Below are 22,864 nucleotides of genomic sequence, written 5' to 3'. Positions count from 1 at the left end.
CGACGCAAGGGCTCATGCTTTCTCGAACATACCCCTTTTCTAATAATTCATTAACTTGCCTCTGATGTTCCTTTGCTTCCTCTGGATTGCTTCTATATGCAGGTCGATTTGGAATGGATGCACCGAGTATAAAGTCAATTTGGTGCTCAATTCCTCTAATTGGAGGTAAACCATGCGGAACCTCTTTAGGAAAGGCCACCTCGAATTCCTATAAGAGAGAAACAATAACACTAGGCAAAGAACTGATAAGGTCATTAGTGCTCATGAGTGTCTCCTTATACAAAAGGATAAGGGGCAACTGATTTGAAAACAAAGCTCCTTTGATCTCACTTTTTTTTTTTTTGCATAAAAGCTATTTTTCTTTCTCTCTCCTTTTTTTTCCTTGCCCACTTCTTTTGTCTCTTTCCTCTCATTTTCTTTCCTCTCATTTTTCTTTTCCTCGACTTCTTTTTTCTCAATTTTTTTTCTCTCAATTTCTTTTTCTTTCTTCTTTTCATTTTCTTTTTGTAGTCTCGACTGGTCCTCCATAACTTGTCTTGGAGTGAATGGTACAAGAATAATAGGTTGTCCTTTCAAAGTAAAACTATACCTATTTGTGAGGCCATCATTTGTTACCTTTCGATCGAATTGCCAAGGTCATCCCAACAATAGATGACATGCATGCATGGGAACCACGTCACACAACAGCTCATCTTCATATTTGCCAATGGAGATTGCTACCAAGACTTGTTTTGTTACCTTGATTTCTCCGCAATCGTTTAGCCATTGGAGTCGATAAGGTCGCGAATGTTTCCGAGTTCGTAGCGATAATTTCTCCACCAAATCAGTACTTGCCACATTGGTGCAACTCCCCCCATCAATAAAACACTGTAAACCTTGTTATTGACAAAGAAACAAGTATGAAACAAATTCTCCCTTTGATTACCTTCTTCCTCCTTAGCTTATAGATTGAGAACTCGTCGGGCCACAAATAAGTCTCCAATAACAGCATGTTGTTCATCATCACTAGCCTCTTTTTGTGGCACTCCTTCAACTATTTCATCCTCATCATCTGACTCAAGTTCACCTTGGGCGTTTATTACCATCAGCCTTTTGTTCACACATTGACTAGCTATATAGCCATACCCTTGACATTTAAAACACTTGATATCACGAGTTTTGGAGGAAATGGGCTCGCAGTTACCTTGAGTAGTAGATGGTGTGGGTTTGGGCTTCTTGAAGGGTTCATACTTTGGCTTATTTTCAAGTTGTTCCTCCTTTCTTGGAGGCATCCGCCATGTGCCGTGAGTAGTCATTGGTTGTCCCTTCCTAGCCAATCCTCTCCTATTGAGTTGTTCTTCCACTTTTTGTGCTTGGTGGACCATATCCGACAGCTCAACATAATGCTGCAATTCAACAATTGTTGGAGTGTATACTGAAAACCTAAGCTTTGTAAACATTCATTATGAATAAAGAATCACATTTGGTCAAATTGTCTACATTTAGTTATAGTTGTTCAATTAATTTATACTCTAGATAACATAGTATGTGGTGCCATATGCAGAAGATAATGTTATCAGTACCTTTTTAAATTATAAACAGTAGCTCACGACCAAAATGGAAAGGAACAAACCATTAGAAGGTTGTAGTGTAATTAGGTATCAGTTTATCTTGACTGTATAATTACACTAGTACACTTAGAGTGTAATGAGTAGGACCATTTGAGGTCGTTTCTTTTATACTGACTTTATAAAGAAACAAAGACCTCGGTTATTATGGAAGTGTGTGCTCTTAATCCTAATATAATAACAAGCACATATATTTGATATTTATTTCTTTAATTTATCAATGGGTGAGATTTAGTTCGATGAATCAATAAGCCCGATAAGTTGGGAAATGGTATCACTTATAGTGTGTGTTGTTGATTATAGAAGGAAACTGTGTCCTAGAGATACTAGAATGATAATGTTCTCAAGAGGAGCTCATAAGGATTGTCATGTTAAACCCTACAGGTGGACTTAGTCCGACATGATGATAAGGTTGAGTGGTACTACTCTTGGATTAAGATATTAATTAAATGAGTTGTCAGTAACTCACTTAATTAGTGGACATTCGATATCTTAAACACAGGGAGACTAACACACTCATAATAAGAAGGAGCCCAAAAATGTAATTTGGGATTGGTGCGGTAGTTCAATAATAGTTCTCTAGTGGAATGAATTATTATTGATAAAATTAAGTTGTGTGTTCGGGGCGAACACAGGATGCTTAATTTTATCGGGAGACCAAAACCAATTCCTCCTCTCGGTCCCTATCGTAGCCTCTTATTTATAAAGTACTATACCCACCTATATCCACTTTCTATACCCACCTAATAGGGGCCGACCAAGCTAGCTTGGGAACTAAGCTAGGGCCGGCCTAAGCATAAATTGGTGTGGCCGGCCCTAGATTGAACCCAAGCTAGAGGGGCCGGCCATATTAAATTAAAAAGGATTTTAATTTTAATTTTATTATGTGGAAGATATAATTTATTAAAAGAGAATTAAAATTAAAATATCTCTCTTGTAAAAGATCTACAAAAGATTAAAGAAAGAGATTAGATCTCTTTCCTTATTTATAGATTGGTGAGATATTTTATTTTCTCTTTAAAAATTATTCACATGTTGAAAAATTAAAATTATAGAAATTTCTTTTTATCAACCATGAAGGGATTATAAAGGGAAATTTTATTTTTTAAAATTTCCAAAGACAAATAAGGAAGTTTTAATTGTTGAATGAAACTCTCGTAATTTTTCTATTTGAGGTGGCCGACCATGATAAGTTGATTAAGAAATTTTATTAATATTTTCTTAATTAATTATTGTCAAAGAAAGTTAAGGAAATTTGATTATAAATAAATTTCCTAATTTACCAAGGCTAAGGAATATAAAAGATGGGGTGGGGGTGCCTTCATGGGTAACAACCTCTATTATTTCTCTCCATCTTTTCCTTGGTGTTGTGGTCGGCTATCATCTTCTCCCTCTCTTCCTCTTGTGGTGGCCGAAACATCCCTATTGCTTGGAGTTTTTGTGGAGGCCGGATACTACTTGGAGAAGAAGAAGAAGAAGGAGAGAAAGCTAGCATCTCTTTGAGCTTGGTTGGTGTTTTGATCTTCTTCCTTGGTGAAGCTTCCTTGTTGTGGCCGAACCTAGCTAGGAGGAGAAGAAGGTTGTCACGCCCCGGTGGAGTCTCTGTCCGAAGAAATTTCGGCAGCATCTCCCCTGTACGAAGGACAATCTGAAACTTCTACAAGCACTAAATACCTCAGCCACGGCGGCTGGAATCATAACAATAAATAAAAGCAAACACCACGCAGTTAATATAATTTAATCAGCCTCTGGCTGTCACAACCATGCAGTTAATAATAGTAAACAAAAACAATAGTACTCTGACTCAAATCCACCCTACTCCACTACACTCGAAATGCTCAAATCCGACGAACTCACCTCATCTGCCATCCAGGCAGGCATGTAGTAGAATAAAACCAAATCCAAATCCATCAACATAATAAAATCCATACAAAGTCCATAAGTAAAATAATCGAAAACATAACAAGTTCAAAACAGTCTAGAACAGAAAAGAAACCAAAAGAAAACCAATCATATCCTCGAGGTCTGCAGGGACCAGCAACTGGAACTCTCTCCTGACAGCATCAACCTGAAAATATCAACAATGGAGGCGGGGTGAGTCCAACACTCAGCAGGTACAATTGATATACAAAGTAGGGAAATAACACCTAGCACTAATCATGCGTACTGTCTCCTGATAAGAAAGATAAAAATGCATCTGAAGTAAACAGGAGAGAAACTGTACTAACCAGGACCTGAGTACATGGTCAAACAGTCCGAGTGGTATAGGAATCCTGTATGCATGTCAAACATAGGTATCCAAACAATATGCAGCATATAAATGCAGCAAACATAAACACAAGCAATAAATGCATCATGCATATGATGCCAATGATGCGTCCTGGTCACCCCGACGCCCGATCATCTCACAATAGTGAGGCCGAGTGGATAGGGGTGTGACAACTGCACTCGTCACTACTCCCGATGAGTGACCGAGTGGACGGGATGTCGAGTACACCTATCCACCTACCCCAAATCATAAATGGGGAGCACAATGCTCTCATCTCCAGGGAGGAATCCCTGTCGGATAACACGTTGTGTCACACTACCCATGAGCGGACCAACGGTGCCTAACAGAGTCCCTGCTGCAACACACTCTGCCTGAATAGACCACTAACCCAAGAGTGGTGGTGTGTGCAGATCCATGTAACTGGCGATGTGCTCAACAATAATGGAGCGGACTATCGCACAGCATGCAATCATGCAAATGGTGCATGGCAATAACCACAAAAACATCTTGACCTAATCCATATATATAGAAAAGTGCACCCTAGGTCAACGAATCATATCGAATCAATGGTACACACAAGGTATAAAAACCTAGGTCCTGAACATGGTGAAGCATGGTATATCACTACCCCCTATAAGCATGTATAAACAAATAAAGTATACATGGGATGCAAATCAATCAATCATGTATCAGATATTAGGTAGTGACTAACCGAAACAAATAAAGGACATAATTAATGCAACTTGTTAAATTCACTACTATGTATATCAAATGACATAAGTCAAAAGTACCCGCTTCCAATAGGAATGTCCAAATCCGACATCGAGATACTCGTCTCGCGTCAAAGTCCTGTAATACCAATAGATATACTTTTATTTAGCTAAAATTCAAATGAATTGCTAAATAAATCCTTAAAACTATTTAGGGCAAAAACCCTAAATAATTATCACCAATATACCTAATCAATATACACGAAGCTCAAAAACCCTAAACCTTACCTCAAATTTTTCGATGCCTCAGTGCTGCTCAAATCCTGAAGAACTTACTGTCGAGACCCGGAGAAGCTGCTGTGGGAAAACAGTGACAAGTACGATAGTTATCAACCAACAAATTCAGCACAGGATCCAAATCAAAAATCCAAATACCCCTTTTTGCCTTACCTAACTCGCTACCCCCTGTTCTCCTCACTGCCGGCGGCTGGTGGCGAAGAAGGAGGATCCGGTGGTGAGGTCTAGGGCAGAAATGTTTGGCCGGCTAGGAAAAATTCCAATAGCTGGCAACCGAAGATCGGCAGGGCCCATCTAGGGCTTGCTTCTGCCGTCAATAGGGCGTCTCCGAGAAAAAGGAGGCAAGGTCGGCTGTGAGATCAAACCTAGGGCACGGGCAGAGGAGGAGGTTCGGTGGTGGCGAGAGGTGGGGCGACGCGGCTAGAGCTCGGTGGACCTGGTGGCTGGCGCTCGAAGAAGAGGAGAAGGAAAGGCCGGCTGCCGGCGCTAGGGCACAGGTGACGACTATAGAAGGGGTGGCTCCCGGCGGTGTTAGGCTCGGGTGGCTGACGGCTAGGGCACAGATTCGGTGGGGAAGAAGGAAAGGCTCGGCGAGGGAGAAGTATAGAAGAGGGGAAAAAAATGGCGTCGGCGTCGCAGAAGAAATGAAGAGAGGGAGAAGGAACTGCTCGGCGCCGGTTAAGGCTCGGGAGAATTCGGCGAAAGAGAAGAAGAATGGCACGCGGGGAAATAAAATAAAAATGAGGGAGAAAAGAAATAAGAAAGGAAAAGTAAATAAATAAAAATCAACTTTTCCTCACTTAAATGGGTAGCCTAAACAGGCTTTCCCGGCCTCCGTTTTTATCCCCATTAACTCGTCCATACGAACTCCGAAAAATTCCCGAAAAATTTCCAAAAATTCCGAAAAATTCCTTTATTCATATTCGCCTATTTTCCGGTATTTTACATTCTCCCCCACTAATAAAAATTTGATCCCCAAATTTCGTTATCTACCATCATCAAGTACTAACAACATATATAAAGTATATAAATGCTGAACGGTAAATTAAATCACATACCTCAAGTGAAAAGATGGGGATATCAAGCTCGGATAATATCCTCGAGCTCCCAAGTAGCCTCCTCGTCCGAATAATACTACCATCTAACCTTAACAAGCCGGATAGTCTTGTTCCACAACTGACTCTCCTTCCGGTCTAAAATCCGTATCGGAATCTCCTCATAAGTGACGTCAGGCTGTACTAAAGCTAAGATATCTGTCAGCACATGTGTCGGTTCGGGTACGTATCTCCTCAGCATAGATATGTGGAATACATCGTGCACTCCTGCCAAAGACGGTGGTAGTGCCAACCGGTAAGCTACCGCTCCAATCCTTACCGAGATCTAGAAAGGTCCAATGTATCGTGGAACTAGCTTACCTCTGAAGCCAAATCTCTTCACCCCTTTCGCGGGTGAAACTCGCAGAAATACATGGTCACAAATAGAGAACTCTAAGAGTCTTCGATTCCGGTCAGCATAACTCTTTTGGCGATCCTGCGCCTCTGACATTCTCCGTCTGATAGTACGGACCAACTCTGCATCCTACTGAACTCTATGAGGTCCCAACAACTGGACCTCTCCAACCTCATCCCAGAGAATGGGTGTCCGACACGGCCTACCATACAACGCCTCAAACGGTGCCATCTGGATAGCCGAATGAAAGCTATTGTTGTAGGCAAACTCTACCAACGGCAGATGGTCCTCCCAACTGCCTCCGAAATCCATAACACATGACCTCAGCAGATCCTCTAAAGTCTGAATGGTCCGCTCTGACTGTCCATCTGTCTGTGGATGGAAAGCTGTGCCCAAGGCCTGCTACAGACTCTGCCAGAAACGAGACGTGAACCGTGGATCTCTATCCGAAATGATACTCAACGGAACACCATGTAGTCTGATAATCTCCCGACAATACAGATCTGCCAATCGATCCAAGGGATCAGTCCTCCGGATCGCTAAGAAGTGTGCGGATTTGGTTAATCATCAACGATAACCCAAATCGCGTCATTGCCTCGTCGTGTCCTCGGCAATTCCACCACAAAGTTCATAGTAATATTTTCCCATTTCCACTCAGGAATAGGAATCCGCTGAAGTAATCCGGTAGGTCTCTAGTGCTCAGCCTTCACCTGCTGACAGACAAGACATCTAGCTACAAATTCCGCGATGTCTTTCTTCATACCGTTCCACTAGTAGGCACACCTCAAATCTCGATACATGCGGGTCCCGCCTGGGTGGATCGTAAATCGAGAGCGATGAGATTCCTGAAGTAACTCCTGAAAGACCGGATGAGACTGAGGTACGCACAATCTGCCTCGGAAGTATATAATACCCTCCTCGTCTCGTGTAAACTCGGTCTGCTGCCAGAAGCTATCTGGCTACCAATGGACCGTAAATACTGATCTCCAACCTGGGCCTCCTTGTCCCTGCTTCGCAAGGCCTAACCCAGAGAAACCCTGAATCAATTCTGTTACCACAACTCGGTGGCAAGCTAAAGTCTCTCTAGACTTCTAGCTGAGTGCGTCGGTAACCATATTAGTTTTCCCCGGGTGACAGTCAATCGTGCAGTCATAATCCTTCAGGAACTCTATCCATCTCCTCTGTCGGAGATTAAATTCCTTCTGGGTAAAAAAATATATATTTGAGACTCTTATGATCAGTGAGAATCTCAAATGTAATACCATATAAATAATGTCGCCAAATCTTCATGGCAAAAATAATGGCGACTTGCTCCAGATCATGTACAGGGTAGTTCTTCTCATGCTCCTTCAACCGACGAGAAGCATAGGAGACTACCATATCGTGCTGCATAAGAACAGCGCTCAAACCCTGAATAGATGCGTCGGTGTAGAGGACATATCCGTCCTCTCCAGAAGGTAAAACCAAAATCGGAGCCGACACTAGTCTCCGCTTAAACTCCTAGAACCTGGTCTTGTCATTCTTAGTCCAAGTGAACTTCACGCCTTTCCAGGTCAGACGTGTCAGTGACATAGCTATCCGAGAGAAACCCTCAACGTGTCTCTGGAAATATCGAGCCCAAACAAAGGAAGTTGTGAGCCTCTTCTATAGACTCCGTCTACTCCCAACGGTAACAACCTCATCCTCCTGTGGAACCACGGTATAGTTCTACTGGTGACCGTGTGTCTCAAACATCTCACAGAAGACAACCAAAATCCACACTACTGAACTTCACATATAGACGTTTCCATCGAAACATCTCTAGAACTATGCAAAGATAGTGTACGTGATACACCTCAGATCAGGAATAAAACACCACATCATCAATAACTATAACGAATTCTGATCCAATATCCTAGGGATACCCAAATCATCTAGTCCATGAAAACATCTAAGGCTCCGCAAGCCCTAATGGTAAAACCAATACACATAATGTCCGTATCACAGACATTCCCAATCCATAAGATCCTCGACAATAAATCTGAAATATGATCACCAACGATATAAATCATCTAAGCATAGATCCTCCAGTGTGAGAGCAACGCTCCATCACAAAAAATACCACATATGTGGGAGCAACGCTCTACCACAAGAAATCCTCAATATGTAGGAGTAACACTCCACTACAAATAATCTATAACATGTATTTGCAATAGATATGGGAGCAATGCTCCGCTACAAGCAATCCCCAATATATGGGAGAACAAACCCTAAGTGCCCAAGGCACCTAACTATCTGACCAGAGACTACATGGGGTCGCTCTACCACATATCACTGTGGGCAGCCAAAGGTATAACAACCTAGTAAGCAAATCAAATTCATAGTCAACACTATCATCATCCTAGTGGGTTGGTCACCCACTAATAGGAGAATTAGTTGACAGGGTTATACAACCAATAACATAATGTAGACACTCAGCATCCTACATTCAACATAGGTAGAATCATCATGATGCTACCAACAAGACACCTGGCACTCGTGCACACACAACATAGGTATGATCGACATAATCATCCAATTAGTACATACCAAACACACTCATAGCACAGGTATAAATCAGTGTGATACCTCCAACAATACCTACCAAACCCGTGTGCATATATCAACATAGGTATAATCGACAATACACCTCAAACAACCTCACATGGCATTTATACACCTATGTCAAGAGTATAATCAACGTATTACTTCCAACAAATCCTAATAGACACAAGTGCATCCACAAATCAAATATAATAAACAAGATACCTCAAATATTACACCGAACACATCTGCACATATCACAACATAGTTTTTAATTGACAAATACCTCCAATAAACAATCAGATATGCATGTCTAACCACTCGGGTATAATCAACTAGAAACTCATAATAATCATATGTATAAATGTGTACGACCCAAAAGATAAAGTCAGAATTCAAGAACATCAAGACACTTTCATTTTTATCCTCAAAAATATCAGCCCACATAATATCAGATGAATCAGTCTCTACTCCCCATAAGAGCAAGTTAGCATTCAAAACATCAAATCATTATTTATCCACATAGTCCAATATCAGAGATAGCAAATATCAACTTTATCATCCTGTTAATCTAATCACAACTAACCAGATTTTATTAAAATCCATAAGTACACTCAACCGTAAACTCTCTAGCACCCGATTATAATCTGATTACCAACTATAATCATCAAACCTGTGAATATCATACATGACACTCACTATGTTACCATCAACGACATCCCAAATAATAGATCATCACAATAATTATCCACTAATAGATTATCCAAACAAATATCTAGTAATAGATCATCAGACAACGACATAACATTTACTCTCATAAATCATTAGAAATCAACATATCACAATATCTGATCTCACAATTGTAACACCCACTAAGCTTTTAAGATAAATATGAGAATGATGAATTTGCCTTAGAAAAATATTAGTAGAATGTTGAACCAAAAAGAAATAAAAATAGGGAGTGGTCAAGGATTGAACCTTGAACCTCTCATGATGTAAATGATAGGATTAATGGGTAATAACCAGTTGGGATAGGAATGATATATTGATAGCAAAGGAGGGAAACTCATGATAAGGATGAGAGTAAAAGCTAGCCAAAAGAAAGCAAGAAAAGAGCAAGAGAAAGGCAACTTGCCTTCCTTCTTTTCTCTCCCTCTTCCTCTCCCTTTGCCGTGACTTAAAGAGGACAATTAAGGGGATTCATTCCCCCTTGTTTCATCATGAATGATGAGAACAAATAAATAAATAAAATAAAAAGAAAAAAAAAGGGGCTAAGGGAGAAGGAAAGCAAAAACCAATTTTGCTACCTCTTCCCCCTTAACATAAAAGGGAGCATGTAAAGAGAAGATTTTATTTTTCTCTCATTTCTCTCATTCTCTCCTCTCCACCACCGAGAGCCTCAGCCCCCTCTCCTCCATTTTCGGCCCCCAAAACAAGGTTCCTCCTAGGATACAAGGAAGGCTACCAAGGGAAATCAAAGGAGGAGAACAAGAAGAAGAGACCCTTTCTTCCATCACCACACTTTAGAACCACAAGCGAAAAGGAAGTAAGTATCCCCTCACCTGTGGTACAAGTGGTTTTAATGTGTTTTTGGATTTTATGAGGATTTTAAAACCTAGAAACAAAGTTGTGAAAATTCGGCCAAAGAAAGGACTTGTTGATCCTAGGAATGTTTAATATAAGCCTTGATTCATGATAATTTTTCTATGCTTTGTAAGAAGGTTTTCTCTCATATTTTTATATATATGTGATGCTGGATTAGAGATGTACCTAACCCTAGAGTTTCGGCCAAAAAGGTTTTATAAGGGCTAGGGAATTTATTTGTTTACCTAACTTGCACAAAACCCTCTAAATAAATGGTTAAGGATCCATTATTGTTTTCATACTTGAAGGTTACTTGGAACCAAAAGTACCCCACTCATAAGTTTCGACCAAGGAAGGGTTTAGGGTTAGGAAGACTTTGAATTTAAACTCACCATGTTTATATGATAGAATATAGAGTTTCTTAAAGAGTTGCATGCTTGTATGTTGATAGAAACTCATGAACATCACTTTTAATGTTTCGGCCATGGTAAGGTGGATGGTTTAGAATAGCTTAAACAGATTTTTTTAACATGCTCAAAACCTCCATGACAATAAGATATGAAAGTTGTTTGATGCTCCCATGCTTAATTAGAGTATAGGAAAATTGGTTGCATGATATATGATAATTATGACCACAAGGGTCCTAGCTTGTTTGTGAACCAAACTTATATGTATAGTTCCTTTGATGTTTTTGCCATAAAAACTTGTTTAGGTTTTCCATACTTTAGGCCACCTAAAACCTAGTTTAAAGACTTGGAAGGTTTCGGCCAAACATATGCTATGAGATAAAGAAAGGAAAAACCTAGGAAACCTAAGACACAATTTAAATGTATGCTTCTAGTGCTTGACTTTTTAGCATGTTATGAAATGTGTTATGACTTTCTATGCTTTTATGCCATTTGAACAAATTCCATGCTTGATGAGGTTCGGCCATGTAGGGTTTAAAGACCTAGAAACCTTAAAATTTAGACCTCATGTGTTAAAGATGCTTCTTATGAAATTGAGATAACATGTTGATTGTGTTCACATGCTTATATATTTAACTATGATTCAAATGGACACCTTAAAGCCTCGGCCATGAAGGGATACATGCCTTAGAAACCCTAGAACTTACATTGAACATGCTCATGTCACTCTCCATGGAATATGAAATGTAGAAAGCTAAAAATTCGCATGCTATATGTTGTTAGTGACCTAAATTGATGCTAAGGGAAGTTTCGGCCATGACCACTTGTATGATGCCATTTATAAATTTATACATGATGTTACAGTAAGTTCACATGCTTGTATGCTTGCTTGAAAACCTAAATGAGTACTTGTAAGTTTCGGCCATGACATAATTTTAAGGGCTTAAAGGATTTAGGAACTAACTCAATTGTGCTTACCATATTCCTTGAAACAAATGCTATAAATATGGTTAAGGTTTCCATGCTTTATGTCATTTAGAACCTTGTTTCACACTTATTAAGGTTCGGCCAAATGAGGTTTAAGGACTTGGAGAACTTAGAGTCCAAGTAAATCTTGTTTATAATACTTCCTATGAAAATGATATGTGGATGAATTAGGTTCTACATGCTTGGATGTTGTTTAAAACATGAATTGGCACCTAATAGGGTTTCGGCCAAGATAAGAACCCAAAGGATTAGGAAGCTTAGTACCCAAATTAATCATGTTACATTGTTCCTTATGATTGGATGAGCACATGATACACTTTTATGCTTAGACATGTATGCTTGTGAGCTATACAAGATGAGAATTTCTACGATATGTTATGAGTTCAAAATATGCATGCTTTATGTTATGATATGTGGGTAAATTTTACATGCTTTGATGATATGATATGAGCTGAAAATAGGCATGCTTATGTTATGATATGTGGTTAAATTATGCATGCTTTGATGCTATGTTTAGTGCTTAAAATATGCATGCTTTCATGATATGCTATGTGGTTAAATTATGCATGCTTGATGATATGCTTTATGCTTAAGATATGCATGTTTTTATGATCTATGCCTAAGTGATGCATATTGTTATGATATGATGTATGCCTAAGTGATGCATACTTTTATGGTATGATGTATGCCTAAGTGATGCATACCTTTATGACATGATGTATGCATAAGTGATGCATACCTTTATGATATGATGTATGCCTAAGTGATGCATACTTTTATTGTAATACCCCAAATTTCATGATCTGGAGTCCTAAAAGTCCTTATAAAAATCTAGAAATGCTTTAGAAATATTCTAGAGATTTTTAGAAATTTTTCGAGTATTTTTACGCAATTTTTGGAGGTTGTTTGGTATTTTTACTAAACGAAAGAAGTTTCGGCAAAAATATTGTTTAAGCCGAGATTCGAACCATGGACCTCGAGTTAAGCAGAGGTTCGTTTAACCAACAGACCAGCCGCGGGTTTGTTAATAAAACCTGAACCAAATAGCATATAAGTTATAGTTGATAACAGAAATAGTTAGGTATTATAAAGGGAGATAAAGAGGGAATTTAGGGGATTATTTACCGAGACCTAATCTCCTCTCTCGCCCGCGAACGGCATGCGGCGGCTTCTCTCCGGCGGAAACGAAGAAGGGGGTTAGGGCAGCTTCTCCAGCGGCCGGCCAAGGGAGATCTCCGAGAGGTCTTCACAAATTCGTGACCGGTTCATCGAGAGGAGCACGCGGATGCAAGGAATCGCCGGATTTGGAGCTCAACCGAACCCTAGAAGCAAATTTTCCGGCTGTGAGTCCAAGAAACCAAGGTGAGTTGCTACTCACCTGCAGTGGGAGTTGTTCCGAGCTTTGTTTTCTCCTTCTTTGCTTTGAAACATGCTGCACAGAGATTTGAGTTTGCTAAGAGTTTTGATTCCTTTCTTTGTTTCCGGAAGGATGTATAAATCGGGATTCCTAGAGCAATAAGGGTAGTTCTTGAATCTTTAGTTCGACCTTTATTTCCTGTAAAATGTGAGGCTTTTGAAGTTCTGCCGCAGCATGTTTTGCCCTAAAAGTTCTCTGTTGCTTTATGAAAGTCTCGGTGGTGAACATGTTTACATGGAATTTTAGTTTCAGTAGGTTTCAAATTTATTGTAGTTAGATTTCTCTTGTTAAAACATGCTGTTCGGAATTTAGTGTTGTAGTTTAGTTAATTTTGGCTTTCTCTTGTCATTGCTGCCGTAGCAAGCTTAAGAGAATTCAGATGTGGATCCAAATCCTTTTGTTCATGAATTCTTGCGGGCATGATCAGTAAATTAGAAGGGTTACAGATTTCAGATTCCTGTTGTTGGGCAAGGAACAAGAAAGAGTTTAGTTTTCTTTTAAAGCATATAGTTTGATTTTGTAGTCTACTGCAGAATGGTATGTTATGTTACAATACATGAAGAACAGTTATGTTTTCCTAGTTTTCAGTAGCAAATCTTTGTTTAGTTGCAAGGTGTGTACAATGTCACAATGTGGGTGAAGATGCCGTGGGATACTTGATTGTAGTTTAGTTCTTAAAGTATGTAATTAAAGGTACTGCAGATTTTTGGTTAGTAATATAGCACATTTTTTGTTAAGCATGATAGGGCAGAATGTTATGTGGAATTTAGTAACATAGTATGCAGATTTTGTTAAGCTTATAATATGCAGAATTTAGTAGTATAGTGCAGAATTTTAGTATAGTTAGATCTCTTTGTATGCTTAAGTTGTTTTACTTTCGCAGCATGCTTAAGTTGTTCTAGTTTCCTAATTGCTAAGGGAATAACATGAGCAGTTCCATTTTTATAGCATGCAGATTTTTATAAGTAAAGTATGCAGATTTTTAATAAGCAGATTTTCATAAGTATTGCATGCAGATTTTAGATAAGCTTAGTATGCAGATTTTGATAAACTTAATATGCAGATTTTTATTAAGCTTTACATGCAGATTTATTTTAAGCTTTGTATACAGATTTTCAATACGTAGAGTGTGTTCTAGTGCACCCCAAGTGCTTGATAAAATGATTAGCTCAATATAATGCTACAGTAGGCATTTTAATAGCTCAGTTAATGCAGTAGAAGCATTTAAAATAACTTATTTAGTCTTGCTTCAGCTTATATGGGACTACGGTCCAATGGGTGGGCTCCCCCTAGGTTCAGATAACCTAGTTCTAGGTTCAGATAACCTAGTTAAAGCAAGGTAAGGAAATTAGCTATGAAATCAGTATTTTATTTTCAGCAGTGGCACTGTACTGGATTAGATATCCATTGGGTTGGGCTCCCACAGTCGTCCCTAGGTTTAGATAACCTAGCAAACCCTACTAGACTCGGAACTTGCAATCCCGGGTTTAGTTAGGGATGCACGCACAGCAAGTACAGTTGCCGGGCCCATCAGCAGCATGATTATTATTTTAATCAATTATGTAAATAGTTTTCAAAACGTCACAAATTAGTTATGTGAATACAAGTTAGACTCAGTTTAGCATTAATTAGTTTAGCTTAGGTATCAATTCAGTTTCTTATTGATACACATGATAGTTCTATGATTAGCTTTACATGTTAGTATTTCAGTTAGTATGATTCCTTTATTGCTATTTATGAGCATGATTAGCTATACAAGTTTAGTATTTCAGTTAGCATGATTCCTTTACTATTTATGAGCATGATTAGCTATACATGTTTAGTATTTCAGTTAGCATGATTCCTTTGCTATTTATGAGCATGAGTAGCTATACATGTTAGCTTTTCAGTTAGTTGATTTCGTTGCTATTTATGAGCATGAGTAGCTTTACATGTTAGCATTCAGTTTTTGCATGTTTTTTTATTTATATACATGCATATCGAGTTTTTGTTAGTAGGATAGCGCTCACTAAGCTTTTAGCTTATAGATACTATTTTCCTCCTACTGCAGATAAAGGAAAAGCTAAAGTATAAGGAAGAAGGCGACAAGGAGATGCTGTGACGGTGTGTGATGTGTGGACTATGGAGATCCTTGAGACTTAGCTAAAGAACTCACTTAGTTTAACAATTTGTTTAGTTTAATTTCTTATTAAGTTGATAAGAAAATTTTATGGTAAGAAGTTATGTTTCCGCTTTTCATTACTTACATGATTTGATTTATTAAACTGCGTGGTTGTGAAAATATATGTTCCAGCCGCCTGTGGCTGAGTATACTCTGTATGTATTTACGGATATGGTTACCGGTACAGGGGAGACTCTGCCGAAATTTTTCGGTAGAGTTTTCCATGTGATTTTTAATAAACCGGTTAAGTAAAGTAGTAGATAAGTAACGGTCACTCTTAGAGAGTAGTAGTAGTAGTAGTAAGAAGGGTGGACGTTACAGTTGGTATCAGAGCAGTTCCCATTCTCCAGCATCACACACATCAGCATCAGCCTTGCCGTCTTCCAAGTAAGAATACCTCTACTTAATTTATGCTTCTTGTTTTGTTATTACAGTTCATGTTTATATGCCTACTGCTTGTTAGTATGTGATAGTTTTTAAACATGATATCAGTAGTTGTATAACTGTGATTACATTAGTTATGTTATGTTCTCTATGTCTTTAGAAATGGCACGAGGACGCCCAGCTAGAAGGGCACTAGCTACTGAGCCCCAGCAAGAGGCAGGCAGTTCAGTGCCTCCTCCAGACCTTACAGCATTAGTGGCTCAGTTACAACAGCAGCTAGCTGAACAGCAACAGGAAATAGCCACCTTAAAGGCTAATCAGCAGAGTACCCCCACAGTCACCCCGGAACCGAATCTGACGACTCCAGAAGTCTTAGAGGTTCCACCAGCCCAGCCTACAGCGCCAACGCCAGCACCAGTACCAGCACCAGCAGTCCCAGCAGCTGAGCCAAGAAAGGAAGCCTATCTGATCCAGTGGCAGCGAGTCAAGCCCGAGAACTTCTCAGGCACCAGCGAACCATGGGATGCTCAAGCCTGGTTCAAAACACTGGAGAGCACGATGGAGCTTCTGGACTGGCCAGAACAGGAGAAGGTGAAGTGTGCCTCCTTCTGCCTGACAGGAGACGCACGTATGTGGTGGGAGAGAGTCAGAGCGAAGCGCCCAGTGAACCAGATGACATGGGCTGACTTCGAGAAAGAATTCTTCGAGGAGTTCTTTCACATGCGGGTCACAAACCGCCACTACGACGAGTTCACGGAGTTTCGTCAGGGCAACCTATCAGTTGAGGAAGCCGTAAAGAAATTCAACAGACTGGCTCGTCTGTGTCCCGAATTAGTCAGCACAGAAAAGGAACGAGTTCGGCTGATGCTCAAAATGTTGAGGCCGGAAATAGTGATAAATGTGGCCGGTGGCATCCATAGGCCACAAACCACAGAAGAACTAGTGAGTAGTGCTCTGATCACCGAGCACTACCAGAACAGCATCAAGCAGCAGAAGCAAACCTCCTCAGATTCCAAAGGCCAAGGAAGTTCAGATACTCAGAAATCTCAAGGCCACAGCTCTAACTGGAAAGGGAACTCCGGCAACAAGCGCAAACCAGGGAATTACGCAAAAGGAGGACCGGCTAGCAAGCAACCAAGTTATCCCAAGTGTGCTACTTGTGGGAAATTTCACCCAGGAGTTTGTCGCAAGGGCACACGAGGATGCTTCGAATGTGGACAGGAAGGGCATATGGCTAAGCAATGCCCGAACAAGACCAGCTTTCCTCCCCCACAGCCGATTCAGTATGGAGGCCAGTCAGCACAGTTACACCAGATGCAGGCCGCTCTAGATGGTCCACACATTAGTCAGGGGAGACTAGAAGCCCCCTCAGCTACGACGAACGCGAGGATCTACTCACTCACCAGAGAGGACATAGCAAATGCCTCGACAGTTGTTACAGGTCAGATTAGTATTTTACAGCAAAGTACAACTATCTTATTCGATACTGGGGCAACCCATTCTTATATAGCCAGGGCATTCGCCGAAAAGTTAGCAATACCCCCAGAGGTACTCAGTAGTCAGTTTCTAACAACATTACCTTCGGGAGAAGTTATGGCATCCACGCACTGGCTCAGAACAGTGCCCGTCATGATAGCAGACAGAGAACTCTTTTGTGATCTGATAGTGCTAGACATGACTGACTACGATGTCATATTTGGAATGAACTTCCTGATCAGATACGGTGCTTCCATAGAGTGCCGTAAACAGAAAGTCGTATTCCAACCTGAAGCAGAAGCACAGTTCAAGTACATCGGAGAACCCAAGAGAAAAAGGCCAAGAAGTTTCTCTCAGCTCTGGAAGTACAGAAATTATTGGATTCAGTCTTTCTCAATGTTGCTCCTATGAAGGGAGTGATGAGATTTGACAAAAAGGGCAAGTTAAGTCCCCGATACGTAGGACTCTACCTAATCATAGAGAGATTGGGAATGTAGCTTACAAGTTGGATTTACCTAAAGACATGCCAGCAATACACAATGCATTTCATGTCTCTATGCTAAAGAAGTGTATTCACGACCTTAGCTAAGTGATTCAGCCTTAGACAGTGCAGATCCAAGAGGATCTTAGCTATGAGAGCAGACACAGATAGTGGACAGAGAATTCAGAAATGTTCAGAATTATTCTAAGTTCGAGGACGAACTTTTTATAAGGGAGGGAGAATTGTAACACCCCAAATTTCATGATCTGGAGTCCTAAAAGTCCTTATAAAAATCTAGAAATGCTTTAGAAATATTCTAGAGATTTTTAGAAATTTTTCGAGTATTTTTACGCAATTTTTGGAGGTCGTTTGGTATTTTTACTAAACGAAAGAAGTTTCGGCAAAAATATTGTTTAAGCCGAGATTCGAACCATGGACCTCGAGTTAAGCAGAGGTTCGTTTAACCAACAGACCAGCCGCGGGTTTGTTAATAAAACCTGAACCAAATAGCATATAAGTTATAGTTGATAACAGAAATAGTTAGGTATTATAAAGGGAGATAAAGAGGGAATTTAGGGGATTATTTACCGAGACCTAATCTCCTCTCTCGCTCGCGAACGGCATGCGGCGGCTTCTCTCCGGCGGAAACGAAGAAGGGGGTTAGGGCAGCTTCTCCAGCGGCCGGCCAAGGGAGATCTCCGAGAGGTCTTCACAAATTCGTGACCGGTTCGTCGAGAGGAGCACGCGGATGCAAGGAATCGCCGGATTTGGAGCTCAACCGAACCCTAGAAGCAAATTTTCCGGCTGTGAGTCCAAGAAACCAAGGTGAGTTGCTACTCACCTGCAGTGGGAGTTGTTCCGAGCTTTGTTTTCTCCTTCTTTGCTTTGAAACATGCTGTACAGAGATTTGAGTTTGCTAAGAGTTTTGATTCCTTTCTTTGTTTCCGGAAGGATGTATAAATCGGGATTCCTAGAGCAATAAGGGTAGTTCTTGAATCTTTAGTTCGACCTTTATTTCCTGTAAAATGTGAGGCTTTTGAAGTTCTGCCGCAGCATGTTTTGCCCTAAAAGTTCTCTGTTGCTTTATGAAAGTCTCGGTGGTGAACATGTTTACATGGAATTTTAGTTTCAGTAGGTTTCAAATTTATTGTAGTTAGATTTCTCTTGTTAAAACATGCTGTTCGGAATTTAGTGTTGTAGTTTAGTTAATTTTGGCTTTCTCTTGTCATTGCTGCCGTAGCTAGCTTAAGAGAATTCAGATGTGGATCCAAATCCTTTTGTTCATGAATTCTTGTGGGCATGATCAGTAAATTAGAAGGGTTACAGATTTCAGATTCCTGTTGTTGGGCAAGGAACAAGAAAGAGTTTAGTTTTCTTTTAAAGCATATAGTTTGATTTTGTAGTCTACTGCAGAATGGTATGTTATGTTACAATACATGAAGAACAGTTATGTTTTCCTAGTTTTCAGTAGCAAATCTTTGTTTAGTTGCAAGGTGTGTACAATGTCACAATGTGGGTGAAGATGCCGTGGGATACTTGATTGTAGTTTAGTTCTTAAAGTATGTAATTAAAGGTACTGCAGATTTTTGGTTAGTAATATAGCACAGTTTTTATTAAGCATGATAGGGCAGAATGTTATGTGGAATTTAGTAACATAGTATGCAGATTTTGTTAAGCTTATAATATGCAGAATTTAGTAGTATAGTGCAGAATTTTAGTATAGTTAGATCTCTTTGTATGCTTAAGTTGTTTTACTTTCACAGCATGCTTAAGTTGTTCTAGTTTCCTAATTGCTAATGGAATAACATGAGCAGTTCCATTTTTATAGCATGCAGATTTTTATAAGTAAAGTATGCAGATTTTTAATAAGCAGATTTTCATAAGTATTGCATGCAGATTTTAGATAAGCTTAGTATGCAGATTTTGATAAACTTAATATGCAGATTTTTGTTAAGCTTTACATGCAGATTTATGTTAAGCTTTGTATACAGATTTTCAGTACGTAGAGTGTGTTCTAGTGCACCCCAAGTGCTTGATAAAATGCTTAGCTCAATATAATGCTACAGTAGGCATTTTAATAGCTCAGTTAATGCAGTAGAAGCATTTAAAATAACTTATTTAGTCTTGCTTCAGCTTATATGGGACTACGGTCCAATGGGTGGGCTCCCACAGTCGCCTCTAGGTTCAGATAACCTAGTTCTAGGTTCAGATAACCTAGTTAAAGCAAGGTAAGAAAATTAGCTATGAAATCAGTATTTTATTTTCAGCAGTGGCACTGTACTGGATTAGATATCCATTGGGTTGGGCTCCCACAGTCATCCCTAGGTTTAGATAACCTAGCAAACCCTACTAGACTCGGAACTTGCAATCCCGGGTTTAGTTAGGGATGCGCGCACAGCAAGTACAGTTACCGGGCCCATTATTTTAATCTATTATGTAAATAGTTTTCAAAACGTCACAAATTAGTTACGTGAATACAAGTTAGACTCAGTTTAGCATTAATTAGTTTAGCTTAGGTATCAATTCAGTTTCTTATTGATACACATGATAGTTCTATGATTAGCTTTACATGTTAGCATTTCAGTTAGTATGATTCCTTTATTGCTATTTATGAGCATGATTAGCTATACATGTTTAGTATTTCAGTTAGCATGATTCCTTTGCTATTTATGAGCATGATTAGCTATACATGTTTAGTATTTCAGTTAGCATGATTCCTTTGCTATTTATGAGCATGAGTAGCTATACATGTTAGCTTTTCAGTTAGTTGATTTCTTTGCTATTTATGAGCATGAGTAGCTTTACATGTTAGCATTCAGTTTTAGCATGTTTTTTTATTTATATACATGCATATCGAGTTTTTGTGAGTAGGATAGCGCTCACTAAGCTTTTAGCTTATAGATACTATTTTCCTCCTACTGCAGATAAAGGAAAAGCTAAAGTATAAGGAAGAAGGCAACAAGGAGATGCTGTGACGGTGTGTGATGTGTGGACTATGGAGATCCTTGAGACTTAGCTAAAGAACTCACTTAGTTTAACAATTTGTTTAGTTTAATTTCTTATTAAGTTGATAAGAAAATTTTGTGGTAAGAAGTTATGTTTCCGCTTTTCATTACTTACATGATTTGATTTATTAAACTGCGTGGTTGTGAAAATATATGTTCCAGCCGCCTGTGGCAGAGTTTACTCTGTATGTATTTACGGATATGGTCACCGGTACAGGGGAGACTCTGTCGAAATTTTTCGGTAGAGTTTTCCATGTGATTTTTAATAAACCGGTTAAGTAGAGTAGTAGATAAGTAACGGTCACTCTTAGAGAGTAGTAGTAGTAGTAGTAAGAAGGGTGGACGTTACATTATGCATGTTTTGATGCTATGTTTAGTGCTTAAAATATGCATGCTTTCATGATATGCTATGTGGTTAAATTATGCATGCTTGATGATATGCTTTATGCTTAAGATATGCATGTTTTTATGATCTATGCCTAAGTGATGCATATTGTTATGATATGATGTATGCCTAAGTGATGCATACTTTTATGGTATGATGTATGCCTAAGTGATGCATACCTTTATGACATGATGTATGCCTAAGTGATGCATACCTTTATGATATGATGTATGCCTAAGTGATGCATACTTTTATGACATGATGTATGCCTAAGTGATGCATACTTTTATGATAGGATGTGTGCCTAAGTGATACATGCTTTTATGATGTATGATATGTATAAGTATGACATGTACTTTACTTTATATGGCTTGTACCAAGGGTGGGCTCCATAAGCGCCCCGGGGTCGATGGAATAAGACTCGGGCCTAAGTGATGCATACCTTTATGACATGATGTATGCCTAAGTGATGCATACCTTTATGATATGATGTATGCCTAAGTGATGCATACTTTTATGACATGATGTATGCCTAAGTGATGCATACTTTTATGATAGGATGTGTGCCTAAGTGATACATGCTTTTATGATGTATGACATGTACTTTACTTTATATGGCTTGTACCAAGGGTGGGCTCCATAAGCGCCCCGGGGTCGATGGAATAAGACTCGGGCCTCGTTAGGGATGGGCTCCTAAGTGCCCCTAGGTCGATGGAGTAAGACTCGGGCCTAGTATGTTGCCTTGTAGGGTTCAAGACTTGCTACCTTGGACCTACATAGGTTGCGCGCAATATGTAAGTGGTACATAGTCGGGATCCCCTTTAAGTTGAGATTATGTTCAAGTATATATGTAAGAAGAAATGGTTTTAAAGATCATGAGACATACACATGTTTTTCGGATACATGTTTTTCAAAATCATATTGCATATACCTTATGATGATTTATGATATGCCATGGTTAGATATGATTATGTTATGTTCCATGATATGTCCATGTGTAGGATATGCCATGACTCCTTGTGACGATATGTCATGATTAGATACGATTATGTTATGCTTTATGCTATGCTTTACGCTATGATATGCCATGACTAGTTATGATTTCTTCATGTTGCATGATATGCTTAAAAGTGTATGTTACATTATGTCATGACTAGTTGAAATGATGCCATGTTGAGACATTCTTTGATTATACTATGATTTTCGGTTATAGTGAGTAGGAAAGGAACTTCCTGAGCCATGAGTGCTCACAGCTTACTGTCCTTGTACCACAGATAAAGGAAAAAGCTGGATGAGCTAGAAGAGCAGCAGGAGAGGCAAGGAGATGTGTGTGGCAGTGGCTAGGCAACCAAATAAGAACCTACTTTAAAAACTTTTAAAGAACTATGCTTTGGTATCATGAATTGTAGTACCTTATGTGTGACTTGATGTTATGTTTCTACTAATTTTGATATCATGTTATTGAGGCCATGATAGTGTAGTTCGGATTTGATGAAAGGGAAAACAAAAGAAAAGTTTTTATTAAACTAAGAGAATTATTTTAAGTCTTCCGCTGTTTTAAAATGAAAAATTTGTACATAGAGTATCGTAGCCCCGTCCCTTAGGGTTAGCAGGGAAGGCGGGCGTTACAACAATATTCCTCAACCTCAAATCATTCTCAACAATGATCAAACATGATAACTC

Source organism: Zingiber officinale, chromosome 3A (assembly GCF_018446385.1).
Source record: "Zingiber officinale cultivar Zhangliang chromosome 3A, Zo_v1.1, whole genome shotgun sequence".
Lineage (NCBI taxonomy): Eukaryota > Viridiplantae > Streptophyta > Magnoliopsida > Zingiberales > Zingiberaceae > Zingiber > Zingiber officinale.
Note: the sequence above shows the minus strand (reverse complement) of the source record.